The 18,721-nt window shown below is 41.5% G+C and overlaps 2 protein-coding genes across 4 annotated transcripts in view; both read right to left on the bottom strand.

Annotated features, from left to right (window-relative positions):
- The window catches only part of TMEM266 (transmembrane protein 266), a 144,161-nt gene that overhangs the window by 8,750 nt on the left and 116,690 nt on the right, over positions 1 to 18,721 (bottom strand). The window lies entirely within an intron of this gene.
- The window catches only part of UBE2Q2 (ubiquitin conjugating enzyme E2 Q2), a 369,008-nt gene continuing 355,862 nt past the window's right edge, over positions 5,576 to 18,721 (bottom strand). Inside the window, exons 10-11 of the transcript XR_007475879.1 lie at positions 13,842 to 15,465; positions 5,576 to 5,789 (exon numbers count right to left, since the gene is read on the bottom strand). The gene's annotated coding sequence lies outside the window, so the exon portion shown is untranslated. The remainder of the gene's footprint in view (positions 5,790 to 13,841; positions 15,466 to 18,721) is intronic.

Genomic DNA, 18,721 nt, shown 5'->3' with positions numbered 1-18,721 from the left:
CCTCACCCTCTGAGATGCTCTTTGCACCCTGCAGCACACAGCCTTGCTCTCAGTCCCTGGTACTTCCTGCCCAGAGACTAGTGACTACTGGGTGTCTGGGAGCTTGAGGGGGAGGGAAGAAAGGCAGGCACAGATGCTTGTGGCCAGGAAGAGGCCATCAGTCAGCCTCAACATGGGACTACCCATCTTCCATTTAAGAATAACCCCCTGCCCCACAGTTTGTTTTGATTTGGCACCAAGGAGCCCTAGGGCCATGTAGGAACTGCCTCACAGGGAGACTGGGTTGGCTGACCCTGGAGGGGTAGGAAAGAAGGGTTGGTACAAACACAGGCTCCAGGACAAAAGAGCCCAGGTGCCAACCTCAACTGTGCAGACATTTGCTGTGTGGTCTTAGGCAAATCCCTAGCCACTCTGAGCTTCAGCTTCCTCACCTGTAAAATGGGAATAAGAAATATCTACATGCAGGTGAGCTGTATGTTTCACTGAGATAATGAAGGTCAAGTCTAACCTGGGGCTGTTCCTCACCTCCCTGAAACCCCGGCCCATGGTGCTCCCTGCCAGCCCCAAAGTCTTGGGTCGTTTCTGTGGCAGCTGCTCTCAGCTGCCCAGCACCTTTCTTCCTAGGGTGTGAACATTCTGCGAAGCCATCCTGACTAATCCTCCTAAAGCCGGTCAGGTGCTGTGGTGGCAATGCTCATTATGTGGGGTTTGCTCCTTGGGCAGGGCCCCAACCTGCCCAGCGAGGCGGAGGTGGAGCAAAAGGGTGGTGAGTCAGCAGGGCCTCCCATAGGTGACAGGACTGGCCAGCCTGGGGATGGGGGTCAGGACTGCACACCCACACGTCATGTGTAGATCCAGGCCCCAAAGCCCAGAGGGAAGCCCTGATTGCTGGTCGGGACTCCCACTCCCAAACTCCAACTTGCTGCTCCACAGCTCAGCAAGCCTCACTGAGGGGGGACACTACTATTCACTGAGCACCTGCTGTGTACCAGGCTGAGGGCAGAGTGCATGACTGAATGTTCAGTTCCTCTCAGTGAAGATGTGCTTCCACTACTATTCTCATTTTGGAAAAATTAGGGTTGAGACACAAAACCAGCTGCATAACTTGTGGGGCCCCTTGTTTAAAAATCATTAAGGTTAGGACTTCCTGGTGGTGCAGTGGTTAAGAATCCGCCTGGCAATGCAGGGGACACGGGTTCAATCCCTGGCCTGGGAAGATCCCACATGCCACGGAGCAACTAAGCCCATGCGCCACAACTACTGAAGCCTGCGTAACTTGAGCCCATGCTCTGCAACAAGAGAAGCCACCGCAATGAGAAGCCTGCACACCACAACCAAGAGTAGCCACCGCTTGCCGCAACTAGAGAAAGCCTGTGTGCAGCAACAAAGACCTAATGCAGGCAAAAATAAATAAATAAAATAAATAAACTTATTTTTTTAAAAAAAGCATTAAGGCCCAGAAATAAACCTACCCATGTATGGTCAACTAATTTACAAACAAGGAGCTAAGAATACACAATGAGCAAAGGACAGTCTCTTCAATAAGTGGTCCTGGGGAAACTGGACCACTCTCTTACACCATAAACAAAAATTTACTCAAAATGGATTAAGATTTGAATGTAAGATACCCTCATCCACCAGAGGGAAGACAGCAGAAGCAAGAAGAACTACAATCCTGCAGCCTGTGGAATGAAAACCACATTCACAGAAAGACACACAAAATGAAAAGGCAAAGGAATATGTACCAGATGAAGGAACAAGATAAAATCCCAGAAAAACAATGAAATGAAGTGGAAATAGGCAACATTCCAGAAAAAGAATTCGGAATAATGAGAGTGAAGATGATCCAGGACCTCAGAAAAAGAATGGCAAAGATCGAGAAGATGCAAGAAATGTTTTAAAAAGACCTAGAAGAATTAAAGAACAAACACCTAGAAAAATTAAAGAACAAACAAACAGAGATGAAGAACACAATAACTGAAATGAAAAATACACTAGAAGGAATCAATAGCAGAATAACTGAGGTAGAAGAACAGATAAGTGAACAGGAAGACAGAATGGTGCAATTCACTGCTGCAGAACAGAATAAAGAATGAAAAGAAATGAAGACAGCCTAAGAGACCTCTGGGACAACATTAAATGCACCAACATTCACATTATAGGGGTCCCAGAAGGAGAAGAGAGAGAAAAAGGACCTGAGAAAATATTTGAAGAGACTATAGTTGAAAACTTCCCTAACATGGGAAAGGAAACAGCCACCCAAGTCCAGGAAGCACAGAGAGTCCCAGGCATGATAAACCCAAGGAGAAACATGCCAAGACACATAGTAATCAAATTGACAAAAACTAAAGACAAAGAAAAAGTATTAAAAGCAACAAGGGAAATACGACACATAACATAAAAGGGAACTCCCATAAGGTTAACAGCTGATTTCTCAGCAGAAACTCTAAAAGCCAGAAGGGAGTGGCATGACATATTTAAAGTGATGAAAGGGAAGAACCTAAAACCAAGATTACTCTACCTGGCAAGGATCTTATTCAGATTTGACAGAGAAATCAAAGACTTTACAGACAAGTAAAAGCTAAGAGAATTCATCACCACCAAACCAGCTCTACAACAAATGCTAAAAGAACTTCTCTAAGTGGGATACACAAGAAAAGAAAAGGACCTACAAAAACAAACCCAAAACAATTAAGAAAATGGTCATAGGAACATACATATCGATAATTAACTTAAATGTAAATGGATTAAATGCTCCAACCAAAAGACGCAGGCTCACTGAATGGATACAAAAACAAGACCCATATATATATGCTGTCTACAAGAGACCCACTTCAGACCTAGGGACGCATACAAACTGAAAGTGAGGGGATGGAAAAAGATATTCCATGCAAATGGAAATCAAAAGAAAGCTGGAGAGGCAATACTCATATCAGATAAAATAGACTTTAAAGTAAAGAATGTTACAAGAGGGGCTTCCCTGGTGGCACAGTGGTTAAGAATCTGCCTGCCAATGTAGAGGACACTGGTTCAAGCCCTGCTCCGGGAAGATCCCACATGCCGGGCAGCAACTAAGCCCGTGTGCCACAACTAGTGAGCCTGCGCTCGAGTCCATGAGCCACAGTTACTGAGTCTGCATGCCACAACTTCTGAAGCCCACGCACCTAGAGCCTATGCTCCACAACAAGAGAAGCCACCGCAATGAGAAGCCTGCGCACCACAACAAAGAGTAGCCCACACTCGCCACAACTAGAGAAAGCCTGCATGCAGCCACGAAGACCAAACGCAGCCAAAAATAAATTAATTAATTAATTTAAAAAGAATGTTACAAGAGACGAGGAAGGACACTACATAATGATCAAGGGATCACTCCAAGAAGAAGATATAAAAATTATAAATATATATGCACCCAACATAGGAGCACCTCAATACATAAGGCAAATGCTAACAGCCATGAAAGCGGAAATCAACAGTAACACAATAATAGTGGGGGACTTTAACATCTCACTTATACCAATGGACAGATCATCCAGACAGAAAATTAATAAGGAAACACAAGCTTTAAATGACACAACAGACCAGATAGATTTAATTGATATTTATAGGACATTCCATCCGAAAACAGCAGAATACACTTTCTTCAGTGCACATGGAACATTCTCCAGAATAGATCACATCTTGGGTCACAAATCAAGCCTCAGTAAATTTAAGAAAATTGAAATCATATGAAGCATCTTTTCTGACCACAATGCCATGAGATTAGAAATAAACTACAGGGAAAAAAATGTAAAAAACACAAACACATGGAGGCTAAACAATATGTAACTAAATAACCAAGAGATCACTGAAGAAATCAAAGAGGAAATCAAAAAATACCAAGAGACAAATGACAACGAAAACATGATGATTCAAAACCTATGGGATGCAGCAAAAGCAGTTCTAAGAGGGAAGTTTATAGCAGTACAATCCTACCTCAAGAAACAAGAAAAATCTCAAATAAACAATCTAACTGTACACCTAAAGGAAGTAGAGAAAGAAGAACAAACAAAACCCAAAGTTAGCAGAAGGAAAGAAATCATAAAGATCAGAGCAGAAATAAATGAAATAGAAACAAAGAAAACAATAGCAAAGATCAATAAAACTAAAAGCTGGTTCTTTGAGAAGATAAACAAAATTGATAAACTTTTAGCCAGACTCATCAAGAAAAAGAGGGAGAGGACTCAAATCAATAAAATTAGAAATGAAAAAGGAGAAGTTACAACATACACTGCAGAAATACAAAGCATCCTGAGAGACTACTAGAAGGAACTCTATGCCAATAAAATGGACAACCTGGAAGAAATGAAAAAATTCTTAGAAAGGTATAAACTTCCAAGACTGAACCAGGAAGAAATACAAAATATGAAGAGACCAATCACAAGTAATGAAATTGAAACTGTGATTTAAAATCTTCCAACAAACAAAAGCCCAGGACCAGATGGCTTCACAGGTGAATTCTATCAAACATTTAGAGAAGAGCTAACACGCATCTTTCTCAAACTCTTCCAAAAACTTGCAGAGGAAGGACCCCTCCCAAAACTCATTCTACAAAGCTACCATCACCCTGATACCAAAACCAGAGAAAGATACTACAAAAAAAGAAAATTACACACCAATATCACTAATGAATATAGATGCAAAAATCCTCAACAAAAAACTAGCAAACAGAATCCAACAACACATTGAAAGGATCACACACCATGATCAAGTGAGATTTATCCCAGGGATGCAAGGATTCTTCAGTATACACGAATCAATCAGTGTGATACACCATATTAACAAACTGAAGAATTAAAACCATATGATCATCTCAATAAATTCAGTAAAAGCTTTTGACAAAATTCAACACCCATGTATGATAAAAACTCTCCAGAAAGTGTGCATACAGGGAACCTACCTCAACATAATAAAGGCCATATATAACAAGCCCACAGCAAACATCATTCTCAATGGTGAAAAACTGAAAGCATTTCCACTAAGATCAAGAACAAGACAAGGATGTCCACTCTCACCACTAGTATTCAACATAGTTTTGGAAGTCCTAGCCACAGCAATCAGAGAAGAAAAAGAAATAAAAAGAATACAAATTGCAAAAGAAGTAAAATTGTCACTGTTTGCAGATGATGTGATACTATGCATAGATAATCCTAAGGATGGCATCAGAAAACTACTAGAGCTAATCAATAAATTTGGTAAAGTTGCAGGATACAAAATTAATACACAGAAATCTCTTGCATTCCTATACACTAACAACAAAAGATCAGAAAGAAAAATTAAGGAAACACTCCCATTTACCATTGCAATGAAAACAATAAAATATCTAGGAATAAACCTACCTAAGGAGGTAAAAGACCTATACTCAGAAAACTATAAGACACTGATGAAAGAAATCAAAGATGACACAAACATATGGAGAGACATACCATGTTCTTGGATTGGAAAAATCAATATTGTGAAAATGACTATACTACCCAAAGCAATTTACAGACTCAATGCAATCTCTATCAAATTACCAATGCATTTTTTACAGAACTAGAACAAAAAAAAAACCTTAAAATTTGTATGGAGACACAAAAGACCCCAAATAGCCAAAGTAATATTGAGGAAAAAAAACAGAGCTGGAGGAATCAGACTCCCTGCCTTCAGACTATACTATAAGGCTACAGTAATCAAGACAATATGGTACTGGCAAAAAACAGAAATATAGATCAATGGAACAGGATAGAAAGCCCAGAGATAAACCCACGCACCTATGGTCAACTAATCTATGACAAAGGAGGCAAGGATATACAATGGAGAAAAGACAGTCTATTTGATAAGCGGTGCTGGGAAAACTGGTCAGCTACATGTAAAAGAATGAAATTAGAACACTCCCTAACACCATACACAAAAATAAACTCCAAATGGATTGAAGACCTAAATGTAAGACTGGACACTATAAAACTCTTAGAGGAAAACACAGGAAGAACACCCTTTGACATAAATCACAGCAAGATCTTTTTTGACCCACCTCCTAGAGAAATGGAAATAAAAACAAAAATAAATAAATGGGACCTAATGAAATTTAAAAGCTTTTGCACAGCAAAGGAAACTATAAACAAGATGAAAAGGCGGCCCTCAGAATGGGAGAAAATATTTGCAAATGAATCAGTGGACAAAGGATTAATCTCCAAAATATATAAACAGCTCATGCAGCTCAGTATTAAAAAAAACAAACAACCCAATCAAAAATGGGCAGAAGACCTAAATAGACATTTCTCCAAAGAAGACATACAGATGGCCAAGAGGCACATGAAAAGCTGCTCAAACATCACTAATTCTTAGAGAAATGCAAATCAAAACTACAATGAGGTATCACCTCACACCGGTTAGAATGGACATCATCAGAAAATCTACAAACAACAAATGCTGGAGAGGGTGTGGACCTCTTGCACTGTTGGTGGGAATGTAGTTTGATATAGCCACTATGGAGAACAGTATGGAGGTTCCTTAAAAACTAAAAATAGAATTACCATATGACCCAGCAATGCCACTACTGGGCATATACCCAGAGAAAACCATAATTCAAAAAGACACATGCACCCCAACGTTCACTGCAGCACTTACAATAGCCAGCACTTTACAATAGCCAGGTCATGGAAGCAACCTAAATGTCCATCAACAGACGAACGGATAAAGAAGATGTGGTACCTATATAAAATGGAATATTACTCAGCCATATAAAGGAAAGAAATTGGGTCAATTGTAGAGATGTGGATGGACTTAGAGACTGTCATACAGTGTGAAGTAAGTCAGAAAGAGAAAAACAAATATCATATATTAATGCATATATGTGGAATCCAAAAAAATGGTACAGATGAACCAGTCTGCAAGGCAGAAATAGAGACACAGATGTACAGAACAAATGTATGGACACCAAGTGGGGGAAAGCAGGGAGAGAGGGTGGTGGTGGGATGAACTGGGAGATTGGGATTGACACATATACACTAATATGTATAAAATAGATAACTAATAAGAACCTGCTGTATAAAAAATTAAAATCAAATATGAGTCAAAAAAAAAAAAGTGTAAAACCTGAAACCATAAAACTCCTAGAAGAAAATATAGGCAGTAGGTAAACTCCTTGACATTGGTCTTGGCAATGCATTTTTGGATTTGACACTAAAAGCAAAAACAAAAGCAAAAATAACTGGGACTATACCAAATTAAAAAGTTTCTGCACAGGAAAGGAAACCATCAACAAAATGAAAGGCAACTTACCGAATGGGAGAAAATATTCGCAAATCATATCTGGTAAGAGTTAATATCCAATATATATAAAGAACTCATACAACTCAATAGCAAAAAAACAAACAATCCAATTAAAAAATGGATCTGAACAGACATATTCCCAAAGAAGACATACAGTAGGGCAAAGGTACATGAAAAGGTGCTCAACTTTACTAATCATCAGGGAAATGTAAATCAGAACCACAGAGAGATATCACCTCACACTTGTAGAATGGCTATTATCAAAAGGACAAGAGATAACAAGTGTTGGAAAGAAGATAGATAAAAGGGAACCCAAGTACACTGTTAGTGGGAATCTACATTGGTGTAGCCACTGTGGAAAACAGTATGCAGGCTCCTCAAAAAACTAAGAACTACCATATGATCCAGCAATTCTATTCCTTGGTATATCTCTGAAGAAAACAAAAACACTAATTTGAAAAGATACATGCACCCCAATGTACACAGCAGCATTATTTATAATAGCCAAGATATGGAAACAACCTAAATGTCCATCAATAGATGAATGGGTAAAGAAGATGTGATATATATATACATACATACACACACATATACACACACATATATATACAATGGAATGTTATTCATCCGTAAAAAAGAATGAAATCTTGCCATTTGCAACAACCTGGATGGACCAGAGGGCATTATGCTTAAGTGAAATAAGTCAGACAAAGACAAGGTATGATCTCACTTTTATGTGGAATCTAAAAACAAAACAGGAGGACCTTCAAGATGGCAGAGGAGTAAGACGTGGAGATCACCTTCCTCCCCACAAATACATCAAAAATACATCTACATGTGGAACAACTCCTACAGAATACCTACTGAATGCTGGCAGAAGACCTCAGACTTCCCAAAAGGCAAGATACTCCCCACGTACCTGGGTAGGGCAAAAGGAAAAACAGAGACAAAAGAATAGGGATGGGACCTGCACCTCGGCGAGGGAGCTGTAAAGGAGGAAAAGTTTCCATGCACTAGGAAGCCCCTTCACTGGTGGAAATGGGTGGTAGGCAGGGGGAAGCTTCAGAGCCACAGAGGAGAGCACAGCAAGAGGGGTGCAGAGGGCAAAGCAGAGAGATTCCTGCACAGAGGATCGCTGCTGACCAGCACTCACCAGCCTGAGAGGCTTGTCTGCTCACTCGCCAGGGTGGGTGAGGGCTGGGAGCTGAGGCTTAGGCTTCAGATGTCAGATCCCAGGGAGCAGACTGGGGTTGGCTGCATGAACACAGCCTGAAGGGGGCTAGTGTGCCACAGCTAGCCGGGAGGGAGTCTGGGAAAGTCTGGAACTCCCTAAGAGTCAAGAGACCATTGTTTTGGGGTGTTCGAGGAGAGGAGATTCAGAGCACCGCCTAAATGAGCTTGAGAGATGGTCACGAGCCACAGCTATCAGTGTGGACACCAGAGGCGGGCATGAAACGCTAAGGCTGCTGCTGCAGCCACCAAGAATCCTGTGTGCAAGCACAGGTCACTATCCACATCTCCCCTTCCGGGAGCCTGTGCGGCCGGCCACTGCCAAGGTCCCGTGATCCAGGAAAAACTTCCCCGGAAGAACACATGGCATGCCCCAGGCTGTTGCAATGTCACACCGGCCTCTGCGGCCACAGGCTCACCTTGCATTCCGTACCCCTCCCTCCCCCCGGCCTGAGTGAGACAGAGCCCCCTAATCAGCCATTCCTTTAATCCCCTCCTGTCTGGGCGAAGAACAGACGCCAGAGGGCGACCTACACACAGAGGCGGGGCCAAATCCAAAGCTGAACCCCAGGAGCTGTGCGAACAAAGAAGAGAAAGGGAAATTTCTCCATGCAGCCTCAGGAGCAGCAGACTAAATCTCCACTATCAACTTGATGTACCCTGCATCTGTGGAATACCTGAATACACAAAGAATCATCCCAAAATTGAGGCAGTGGACTTTGGGAGCAACTGTAGACTTAGGATTTGCTGTATGTGACAGACTAGTAACTGATTTTTATGTTTATCTTAGTATAGTTTTTAGCACTTGTTATCACTGGTGGATTTGTTTACTGGTTTGGTTGCTCTCTTTTTTTTTATTACTTTTTATTATTTTTTTATTTTAATAACTTTATTTTAATTTTAAAATATTTCTTTCATTTTTTTCTCCCCTCTCTTCTGAGCCGTGTGGCTGACAGGGTTTTGGTGCTCTGGCCGGGTGTCAGGACTGAGCCTCTGAGGTGGGAGAGCCAAGTTCAGGACATTGGATCACCAGAGACCTCCCGGCCCCACGTTATATCAATCAGTGAGAGCTCTCCCATATATCTCCATCTCAATGCTAAGATCCAGCTCCACTCAATGACCAGTGAGCTCCACTGCTGGACACCCCATGCCAAACAACAAGCAAGACAGGAACACAACCCCACCCATTAGCAGAGAGGCTGCCTAAAATCATAATAAGTTCACAGACACCCCAAAACACACCACTGGACATGGCCCTGCCCACCAGAAAGACAAGATCCAGCCTCATCCATCAGAACACAGGCACCAGTCCCCTCCAACAGGAAGCCTACACAACCCACTGAACCAACCTTACCCACTGGGGGCAGACACCAAAAACAACAGGAACTACAGACTTGCACCCTTCAAAAAGGAGACCCCAAACACAGTAAGTTAAGCAAAATGAGAAGATAGAGAAATAAGCAGCAGATGAAGGAGCAAAGTAAAAACCCACCAGACCAAACAAATGAAGAGGAAATACGCAGTCTACCTGAAAAAGAATTCAGAGTAATGACAGTAAAGATGATCCAAAATCTTGGAAACAGGATGGAGAAAATACAAGAAACATTTAACAAGGACCTAGAAGAACTAAAGAGCAAACAACCAATGATGAACAACACAATAAATGAAATTAAAAATTCTCTAGAAGGAATCAATAGCAGAATAATGGAGGCAGAAGAAAGGATAAGTGAACTGGAAGATGAAATAGTGGAAATAACTACTGCAGAGCAGAATAAAGAATAAAGAATGAAAAGAATTGTGGAGAGTCTCAGAGACCTCTGGGACAACATTAGATGCACCAACATTAGAATTATACGGGTCCCAGAAGAAGAAGAGTAAAAAGAAAAGGATTGAGAAAATACTTGAAGAGATTATAGTTGAAAACTTCCCTAATATGGGAAAGGAAATACTCAATCAAGTCCAGGAAGAACAGAGAGTCCCATACAGGATAAATCCAAGGAGAAACATGCCAAGACACATAGTAATCAAACTATCAAAAATTAAATACAAAGAAAAAATATTAAAAGCAGCAAGGGAAAAACAACAAATAACATACAAGGGAATCCCCATAAGGTTAACAGCTGATCTTTCAGCAGAAACTCTGCAAGCCAGAAGGCAGCGGCAGGAAATATTTAAAGTGATGAAAGGGAAGAACCTAAAACCAAGATTACTCTACACAGCAAGGATCTCATTCAGATTCAATGGAGAAATTAAAACCTTTACATACAAGCAAAAGCTAAGAGGATTCAACACCACCAAACCAGCTTTACAACAAATGCTAAAGGAACTTCTCTAGCCAGGAAACACAAGAGAAGGAAAAGACCTACAAGAACAAACCCAAAACAATTAAGAAAATGGTAATAGGAACATACATATTGATAAGTACCTTAAATGTAAATGGATTAAATGCTCCAACCAAAAGACATAGACTGGCTGAATGGATACAAAAACAAGACCCACATATATGCTGTCTACAGGAGACCCACTTCAGACTTAGAGACACATACAGACTGAAGTGAGGGGATGGAAAAAGATATTCCATGCAAATGGAAATCAAAAGAAAGCTCCAGTAGCAATTCTCATATCAGACAAAATAGACATTAAAATAAAGACTATTATAAGAGACAAGGACACTACATAATGATCAAAGGATCAATCCAAGAAGAAGATATAACAATTGTAAATATTTATGCACCCAACATAGGAGCCCCTCAATTCATAAGGCAAATGCTAACAGCCATAAAATGGGAAATCAACAGTGACACAATCACAGTGGGGGACTTTAACATCCCACTTTCACCACTGGACAGATTATCTAAAATGAAAATAAATAAGGAAACACAAGCTTTGAATGACACATTAAACAAGGAGGACTTAATTGATATTTATAGGACATTCCATCCAAACACAAGAGAATACAATTTCTTCTCAAGTGCTCAAGGAACATTCTTCCAGGATAGATCATATCTTGGGTCACAAGTCAAGCCTCGGTAAATTTAAGAAAATTGAAATCGTATCAAGTATCCTTTCCGACCACAACACTATGGAACTAGCTATCAATTACAGGAAAAATTCGGCAAAAAATACAAACACATGGAGGCTAAACAATACGCTACTAAATAACCAAGAGATCACTGAATAAATCAAAGAGGAAATCAAAAAATACTTAGAAACAAGTGACAATGAAAACACGACGACCCAAAACATATGGGGTGCAGCAAAATCAGTTCTAAGAGGCAAGTTTATAGCAATACAATCCTACCTCAAGAAACAACTCAAATAAAGAACCTAATCTTACACCTAAAGCAATTAGAGAAAGAACAAAAAACCCCACAAAGTTAGCAGAAGGAAGAAATCATAAAAATCAGATCAGAAATAAATGAAAAAGAAATGAAGGAAATGATACCAAAGATCAATAAAACTGAAAGCTGGTTCTTTGAGAGATAAACAAAATTGATAAACCATTAGCAACAGTCATCAAGAAAAAAAGGCAGAAGACTCAAATCAACAGTATTAGAAATGAAAAAGGAGACGTAACAACTGACAGTGCAGAAATACAAAGGATCATGAGAGATTACTACAAGCAACTATATGCCAATAAAATGGACAAGCTGGAAAAAATGGATAAATTCTTAGAAAAGCAAAACCTTCTGAGACTTAACCAGGAAGAGATAGAAAATATAAACAGACCAATCACAAGCAATGAAATTGAAACTGTGATTAAAAATATTCCAACAGGGGCTTCCCTGGTGGCGCAGTGGTTGAGAGTCCACCTGCCGATGCAGGGGACATGGGTTCGTGCCCTGGTCCGGGAATATCCCACATGCCACGGAGTGGCTGGGCCCATGAGCCATGGCCGCTGAGCCTGCGCATCCGGAGCCTGTGCTCTGCAATGGGAGAGGCCACAACAGTGAGAGGCCCGCGTACCGAAAAAAAAAGAAAAAATCTTCCAACAAACAAAAGCCCAGGACCAGATGGCTTCACAGGCGAATTCTATCAAACATTTAGAGAAGAGCTAACACCTATCATTCTCAAACTCTTCCAAAATATAGCAGAGGGAGGACCACTCTCAAACTCATTCTACAAGGACACCATCACCCTGATACCAAAACCAGACAGAGATGTCACGAAAAAAGAAAACTACAGGCTATATCACTGATGAACATAGATGCAAAAATCCTCAAAAAAATACTAGCAAACAGAATCCAACAGCACATTAAAAGGATCATACAACATGATCAAGTGGGGTTTATCCCAGGAATGCAAGGATTCCTCAATATACGCAAATCAATCAATGTCATACAGCATACTAACAAATTGAAGGAGAAAAACCATATAATCATCTCAATAAATGCAGAAAAAGCTTTTGACAAAATTAAACACCAATTTATGATAAAAACCCACCAGAAAGCAGGCAAAGAGGGAACGTACCTCAACATAATAAAGGCCATATATGAAAAACCCACAGCCAACAGCATTCCCAATGGTGAAAAACTGAAACCACTTCCACTAAGATCAGGAACACGACAAGGTTGCCCACCCTCACCACTCTTATTCAACATAGTTTTGGAAGTTTTAGCCGCAGCAATCAGAGAAGAAAAAGACATAAGAGGAATCCAATTCAGAAAAGAAGTAAAACTGTCACTGTTTGCAGATGACATGATACTATACATAAAGAATCCTAAAGATGCCAACAGAAAACTACTAGAGCTAATCAATGAATTTGGTAGAGTAGCAGGATCCAAAATTAATGCACAGAAATCTCTTGCATTCCTATACACTAATGATGAAAAATCTGAAAGAGAAATTAGGGAAACACTCCTATTTACCACTGCAACAAAAAGAATAAAGTACCTAGGAATAAACCTACCTAGGGAGACAAAAGACCTGTATGCCGAAAACTTTAAGACACTGACGAAAGAAATTAAAGGTGAGACAAACAGATGGAGAGATATACAATGTTCTTGGATTGGAAGAATCAACATTGTGAAAATGACTATACTACGCAAAGCAATCTACAGATTCAATGCAACCCCTGTCAAACTACCAATGGCATTTTCCAGAGAACTAGAACGAAAAATTTCACAATTTGTATGGAAACACAAAAGACCCTGAAGAGCCAAAGCAATCTTGAGAAAGAAAAACGGAGCTGGAGGAATCAGGATCCTGGACATCAGACTTTACTACAAAGCTACAGTAACCAAGAAAGTATGGTACTGGCACAAAAACAGAAATATAGATCAATGGAACAGGATAGAAAGACCAGAGATAAACCCACACACATATGGTCACCTTATCTTTGATAAAGGAGGCAAGAATATACAATGGAGAAAAGACAGCCTCTTTAATAAGTGGTGCTGGGAAAACTGGGAAAGCTACATGTAAAAGAATGAAATTAGAATATTCCCTCACACCGTATACAAAAATAAACTCAAAATGGATTAAAGACCTAAATATAAGGTCAGACACTATAAAACTCTTAGAGGAAAACATAGGCAGAACACTCTATGACATAAATCACAGCAAGATCCTTTTTGACCCACCTCCTAGAGAAATGGAAATAAAAACAAAAATAAACAAATGGGACCTAATGAAACTTCAAAGCTTTTGTACAGCAAAGGAAACCATATACAAGACCAAAAGACAGCCCTCAGAATGGGAGAAAATATTTGCAAATGAAGCAACTGACAAAGGATTAATCTCCAAAATTTATAAGCAGCTCATGCAGCTCAATATCAAAAAACAAACAACCCAATCCAAAAATGGGCAGAAGACCTAAATAGACATTTCTCCAAAGAAGATATACAGACTGCCAACAAACACATGAAAGAATGCTCAACATCATTAATCATTAGAGAAATGCAAATCAAAACTACAATGAGATATCATCTCACACCAGTCAGAATGGCCATCATCAAAAAATCTAGAAACAATAAATGCTGGAGAGGGTGTGGAGAAAAGGGAACACTCTTGCACTGCTGGTGGGTATGTGAATTGGTACAGCCACTATGCAGAACAGTATGGAGGTTCCTTAAAAAACTAAAAATAGAACTACCATATGACCCAGCAATCCCACTACTGGGCATATACCCTGAGAAAACCATAATTCAAAAAGAGTCATGTACCAAAATGTTCATTGCAGCTCTATTTACAATAGCCAGGACATGGAAGCAACCTAAGTGTCCATCATCGGATGAATGGATAAAGAAGATGTGGCACATATATACAATGGAATATTACTCAGCCATAAAAAGAAACGAAATTGAGCTGTTTGTAATGAGGTGGATGGTCCTAGAATCTGTCATACAGAGTGAAGTCAGAAAGAGAGAGACAAATACCGTAGGCTAACACATATATATGTAATTTAAGAAAAAAAAATGTCCTGAAGAACCTAGGGGTAAGGCAGAAATAAAGACACAGACCTACTACAGAATGGACTTGAGGATATGGGGAAGGGGAAGGGTAAGCTATGACAAAGCGAGAGAGAGGCATGGACATATATACACTACCAAACGTAAAATAGATAGCTAGTGGGAAGCAGCCGCATAGCACAGGGAGATCAGCTCGGTGCTTGTGACCACCTAGAGGAGTGGGATAGGGAGGGTGGGAGGGAGGGAGACGCAAGAGGGAAGAGATATGGGAACATATGTATATGTATAAGTGATTCATTTTGTTATAAAGCAGAAACTAACACACCATTGTAAAGCAATTATACTCCAATAAAGATGTTAAAAAAAAAAAAAAGCAAAGGATACCATAAACAAGAAGAAAAGACAGCCCTCAGGATGGGAGAAAATATTTGCAAACAAAGCAACTGACAAAGAATTAATCTCCAAAATATACAAGCAGCTCATGCAGCACAATATCAAAAAAACAAACAATTCAATCCAAAAATGGGCAGAAGACCTAAATAGACATTTCTCTAAAGAAGATATACAGATTGCCAAAACACACATGAAAGGATGCTCAACATCACTAATCATTAGAGAAATGCAAATCAAAACTACAATGAGGTATCACCTCACACCAGTCAGAACGGGCATCATCAAAAAATCTACAAACAATAAATACTGGAGAGGGTGTGGAGAAAAGGGAACCCTCTTGCACTGTTGGTGGGAATGTAAATTGATACAGCCACTATGCAGAACAGTATGGAGGTTCCTTCAAAAACTAAGAATAGAACTACCATATGACCCAGCAATCCCACTACTGGGCATATACCCTGAGAAAACCGTAATTCAAAAAGAGTCATGTACCACAATGTTCACTGCAGCTCTATTTACAATAGCCAGGACATGGAAGCAACCTAAGTGTCCATCGACAGATGAATGGATAAAGAAGATGTGGCACATATATACAATGGAATATTACTCAGCCATAAAAAGAAACGATTATTTGTAGTGAGGTGGATGGACCTAGAGACTGTCATACAGAGTGAAGTAAGTCAGAAAGAGAAAAACAGATACCATATGCTAACACATATACATGGAATCTAAAAAAAAAAAAAAAAAAAAAAGGTTCTCACGAACCTATGGGCAGGAAAGGAATAAAGACCCAGATGTAGAGAATGGACTTGAGGACACGAGGAGGGGGAAGGGTAAGCTGGGGAAAAGTAAGAGAGTGGCATGGACATATATACACTACCAAATGTAAAACAGATTGCTAGTGGGAAGCAGCTGCATAGCACAGGGAGATCAGCTCAGTGCTTTGTGACCACCTAGAGGGGTGGGATAGGGAGGTTGGGAGGGAGACGTAAGAGGGAGGAGATGTGTGGATATATGTATACATATAGCTGATTCACTTTGTCATAAAGCAGAAACTAACACACCATTGTAAAGCAATTTAACTCTAATAAAGATGTTAAAAAAATAAAATAGAAAATAAAAACAGAACAAAACTAAAAAGATACAGAGGACTGATTGGTGGTTCCCAGAGGCAGGGGCTGGGGGGTGGGTGAAATGGGTGGGTGAAAGAGGTCAAAAGGTACAAACTTCTGGTTATAAAATAAATGTCATGGGGATATGATACAGCATGGTCACTATAGTTAATATTGTATTTTATGTTTGAAAGTTGCTAAGAGAATAAATCTTAAAAGTTCTCATCACAAGAAATAAAATTCTGTAACTATGTATAGTGATGGATGTTAACTAGGGTTATTGTGACTCTGCAGTGTATACAAATATCGAATTATTACCTAGTATACCTGAAACTAATATGTCAATTATATATGTCAATTATACCTCACTGAAAGAAAAAAAGCATTAAGAATTTCAAGAGTGACAGCAGAGCATCGAACCAAATGTGAGGCCCTCGGTGACTGTATGGGTCACCCCACCATAAAGCCAGACCTGCTCAGAGTTTAAGTAGCTTGTTCAAGGCCAAGTTGAGATTCAAACCCAGCCCTGAGTCTTAAACCCACGTCCTTCCCTCAGTAGCACCCACACCAGCTCTGCCCTGTCAGCTGCCTCGCTGCCCAGTTCTAGTTCTACAGCTCTGGGGCTCCCCAGGGGCCCCAGGGGCCCCCATCAGGCACACACATCAGGAGGCCAGTGATGGCGGAAACCCCGGCTTGCCTCCATTGGCACACAGGCCCCTCCTCTCCCAAGGTTAAACACTGGTGCCAGCTCTGCGGGCCTGGTGCACCTCTGGGGGGGTTTCTCTGAGCACTGGTGCAGCACGGGGGGACACCGAGGCTCACTGTGATATATGGTGGAAGCTGCGGCATCCCACCAGGGGCTGTAATTCAGAAGTTATGGGTGAGCTTCAAGACTAATAAATTTGGGAGGGAAGTATTAATGACTACACAGGGGCACTGTGAACTTGGCAGGCCCCAAAGCCTGCAACTTTGCCGCCCGGGTTTTAAAAATGATTTGTGCTGGAGCAAGTTTAAACAGAAGCTGGTCGGCATTAGTCTAACCGTGACCTGCTGGCAACTGTTGAGACTGCAGGAGCCACTTCTGCCCGGGCTGAGGATGGCACTCCCGCCCTCCTGGGCTGCCATCTCCCCCCCGGAGCAAGGCCCTTGCCCAAGGGTCCTGAGACTTATCGCTGTTGTCTGCAGGTTAATCCCCAGATGGTCTGTGTACTAGTGTGATATGGTGAGCTTCAGGGCCCTCGCTGGCCTGAAGGTCATGGTGAGCAATGAACGTTGACCTTTCTCCGTCTCCAGCGTGGCCCAGAGCGCCCCTAGCTTGTCTAGCCATAATTTCTAATGACGTGGAAATCCCTCCCTGGACACAGCTCCTGGTCAAAGAGAGATCAGCTGGGGTGCCCTGTCTCTCTGGCCCATCTGAGGCTGTGAATCACGCATGCCACTTGCTAGCCCCCCAGGCTTCTGTCCTCTGCCTCAGAGGCACTGCCTTTTCTATTGACAGCTCTGGGGGTTGGCCATCAAGTGGCAGACCAGGAATGCACTGTGCACTACTGAGTGGGCTGGGGCAGGCAGGTGTGCATCTAGAGAGCTGGGAGGTAGGGGGTGTCACAGAGGAGATAAAGGAGAGCAGGGGTGGGATTCCAGGACTAGATGGGAAGGGCATTTGCAACTGCTCCCAGGGGTGCACGTTTGCCACCTCTATGGGAGGCCTGAGTGCCTCGTTCAGACATGCCTCTAGTTTCCGGGAGGGTCAGCACAGACCCCATAACACCCTAGCTGGCACATGCAGCCAGTCACTTTCTCCCTTCTTATTCTGTGTCCCTCCACCTCCTCCTGGAAGTTGCCCACTATGGGGACTGCAGAGAGAGGAGGAACAGGGTAGAGAGGAAGGCACTCAAAGCTTCACAGCACTAGAATGTGTGGGATTATTTTAAAGGCTTTGTTTGTTTGCAGACTCTCTGACCCCCGATCTTGATTCCCTGTGAATCCAAATGTGGCATCAGGTGTCCAGGGTCTGGAGGTCATTGGCTGGGGGATAGCAACGGCCATGCTGTTATCTCAAGAGCTCAGTCTCCTGATGAGAGAGACAGAGAGGTGCTGCAGAATGTGTGGCTGTACTGGAGGTGCTCAGCTGAGCTCAGGTGTTTCAAGGTGGGCTCAGCTGAAGACAGAACAGCACCAGGCAGGCTCAAGCATCAGGTGAGCAGCTGCCATGGGCAGGGCAAGGAGGCTGACCGCTAGGGAGAGCAAGGAAGCGGCTGCTCCAGCCCCCTCTGCTCCATCAGGAGG

Source organism: Orcinus orca, chromosome 2 (genome assembly GCF_937001465.1).
Source record: "Orcinus orca chromosome 2, mOrcOrc1.1, whole genome shotgun sequence".
In the NCBI taxonomy this organism is placed as follows: domain Eukaryota; kingdom Metazoa; phylum Chordata; class Mammalia; order Artiodactyla; family Delphinidae; genus Orcinus; species Orcinus orca.
The sequence above is the reverse complement of the archived record's forward strand: the minus strand, read 5'-3'. Positions and strand labels throughout refer to the sequence as shown.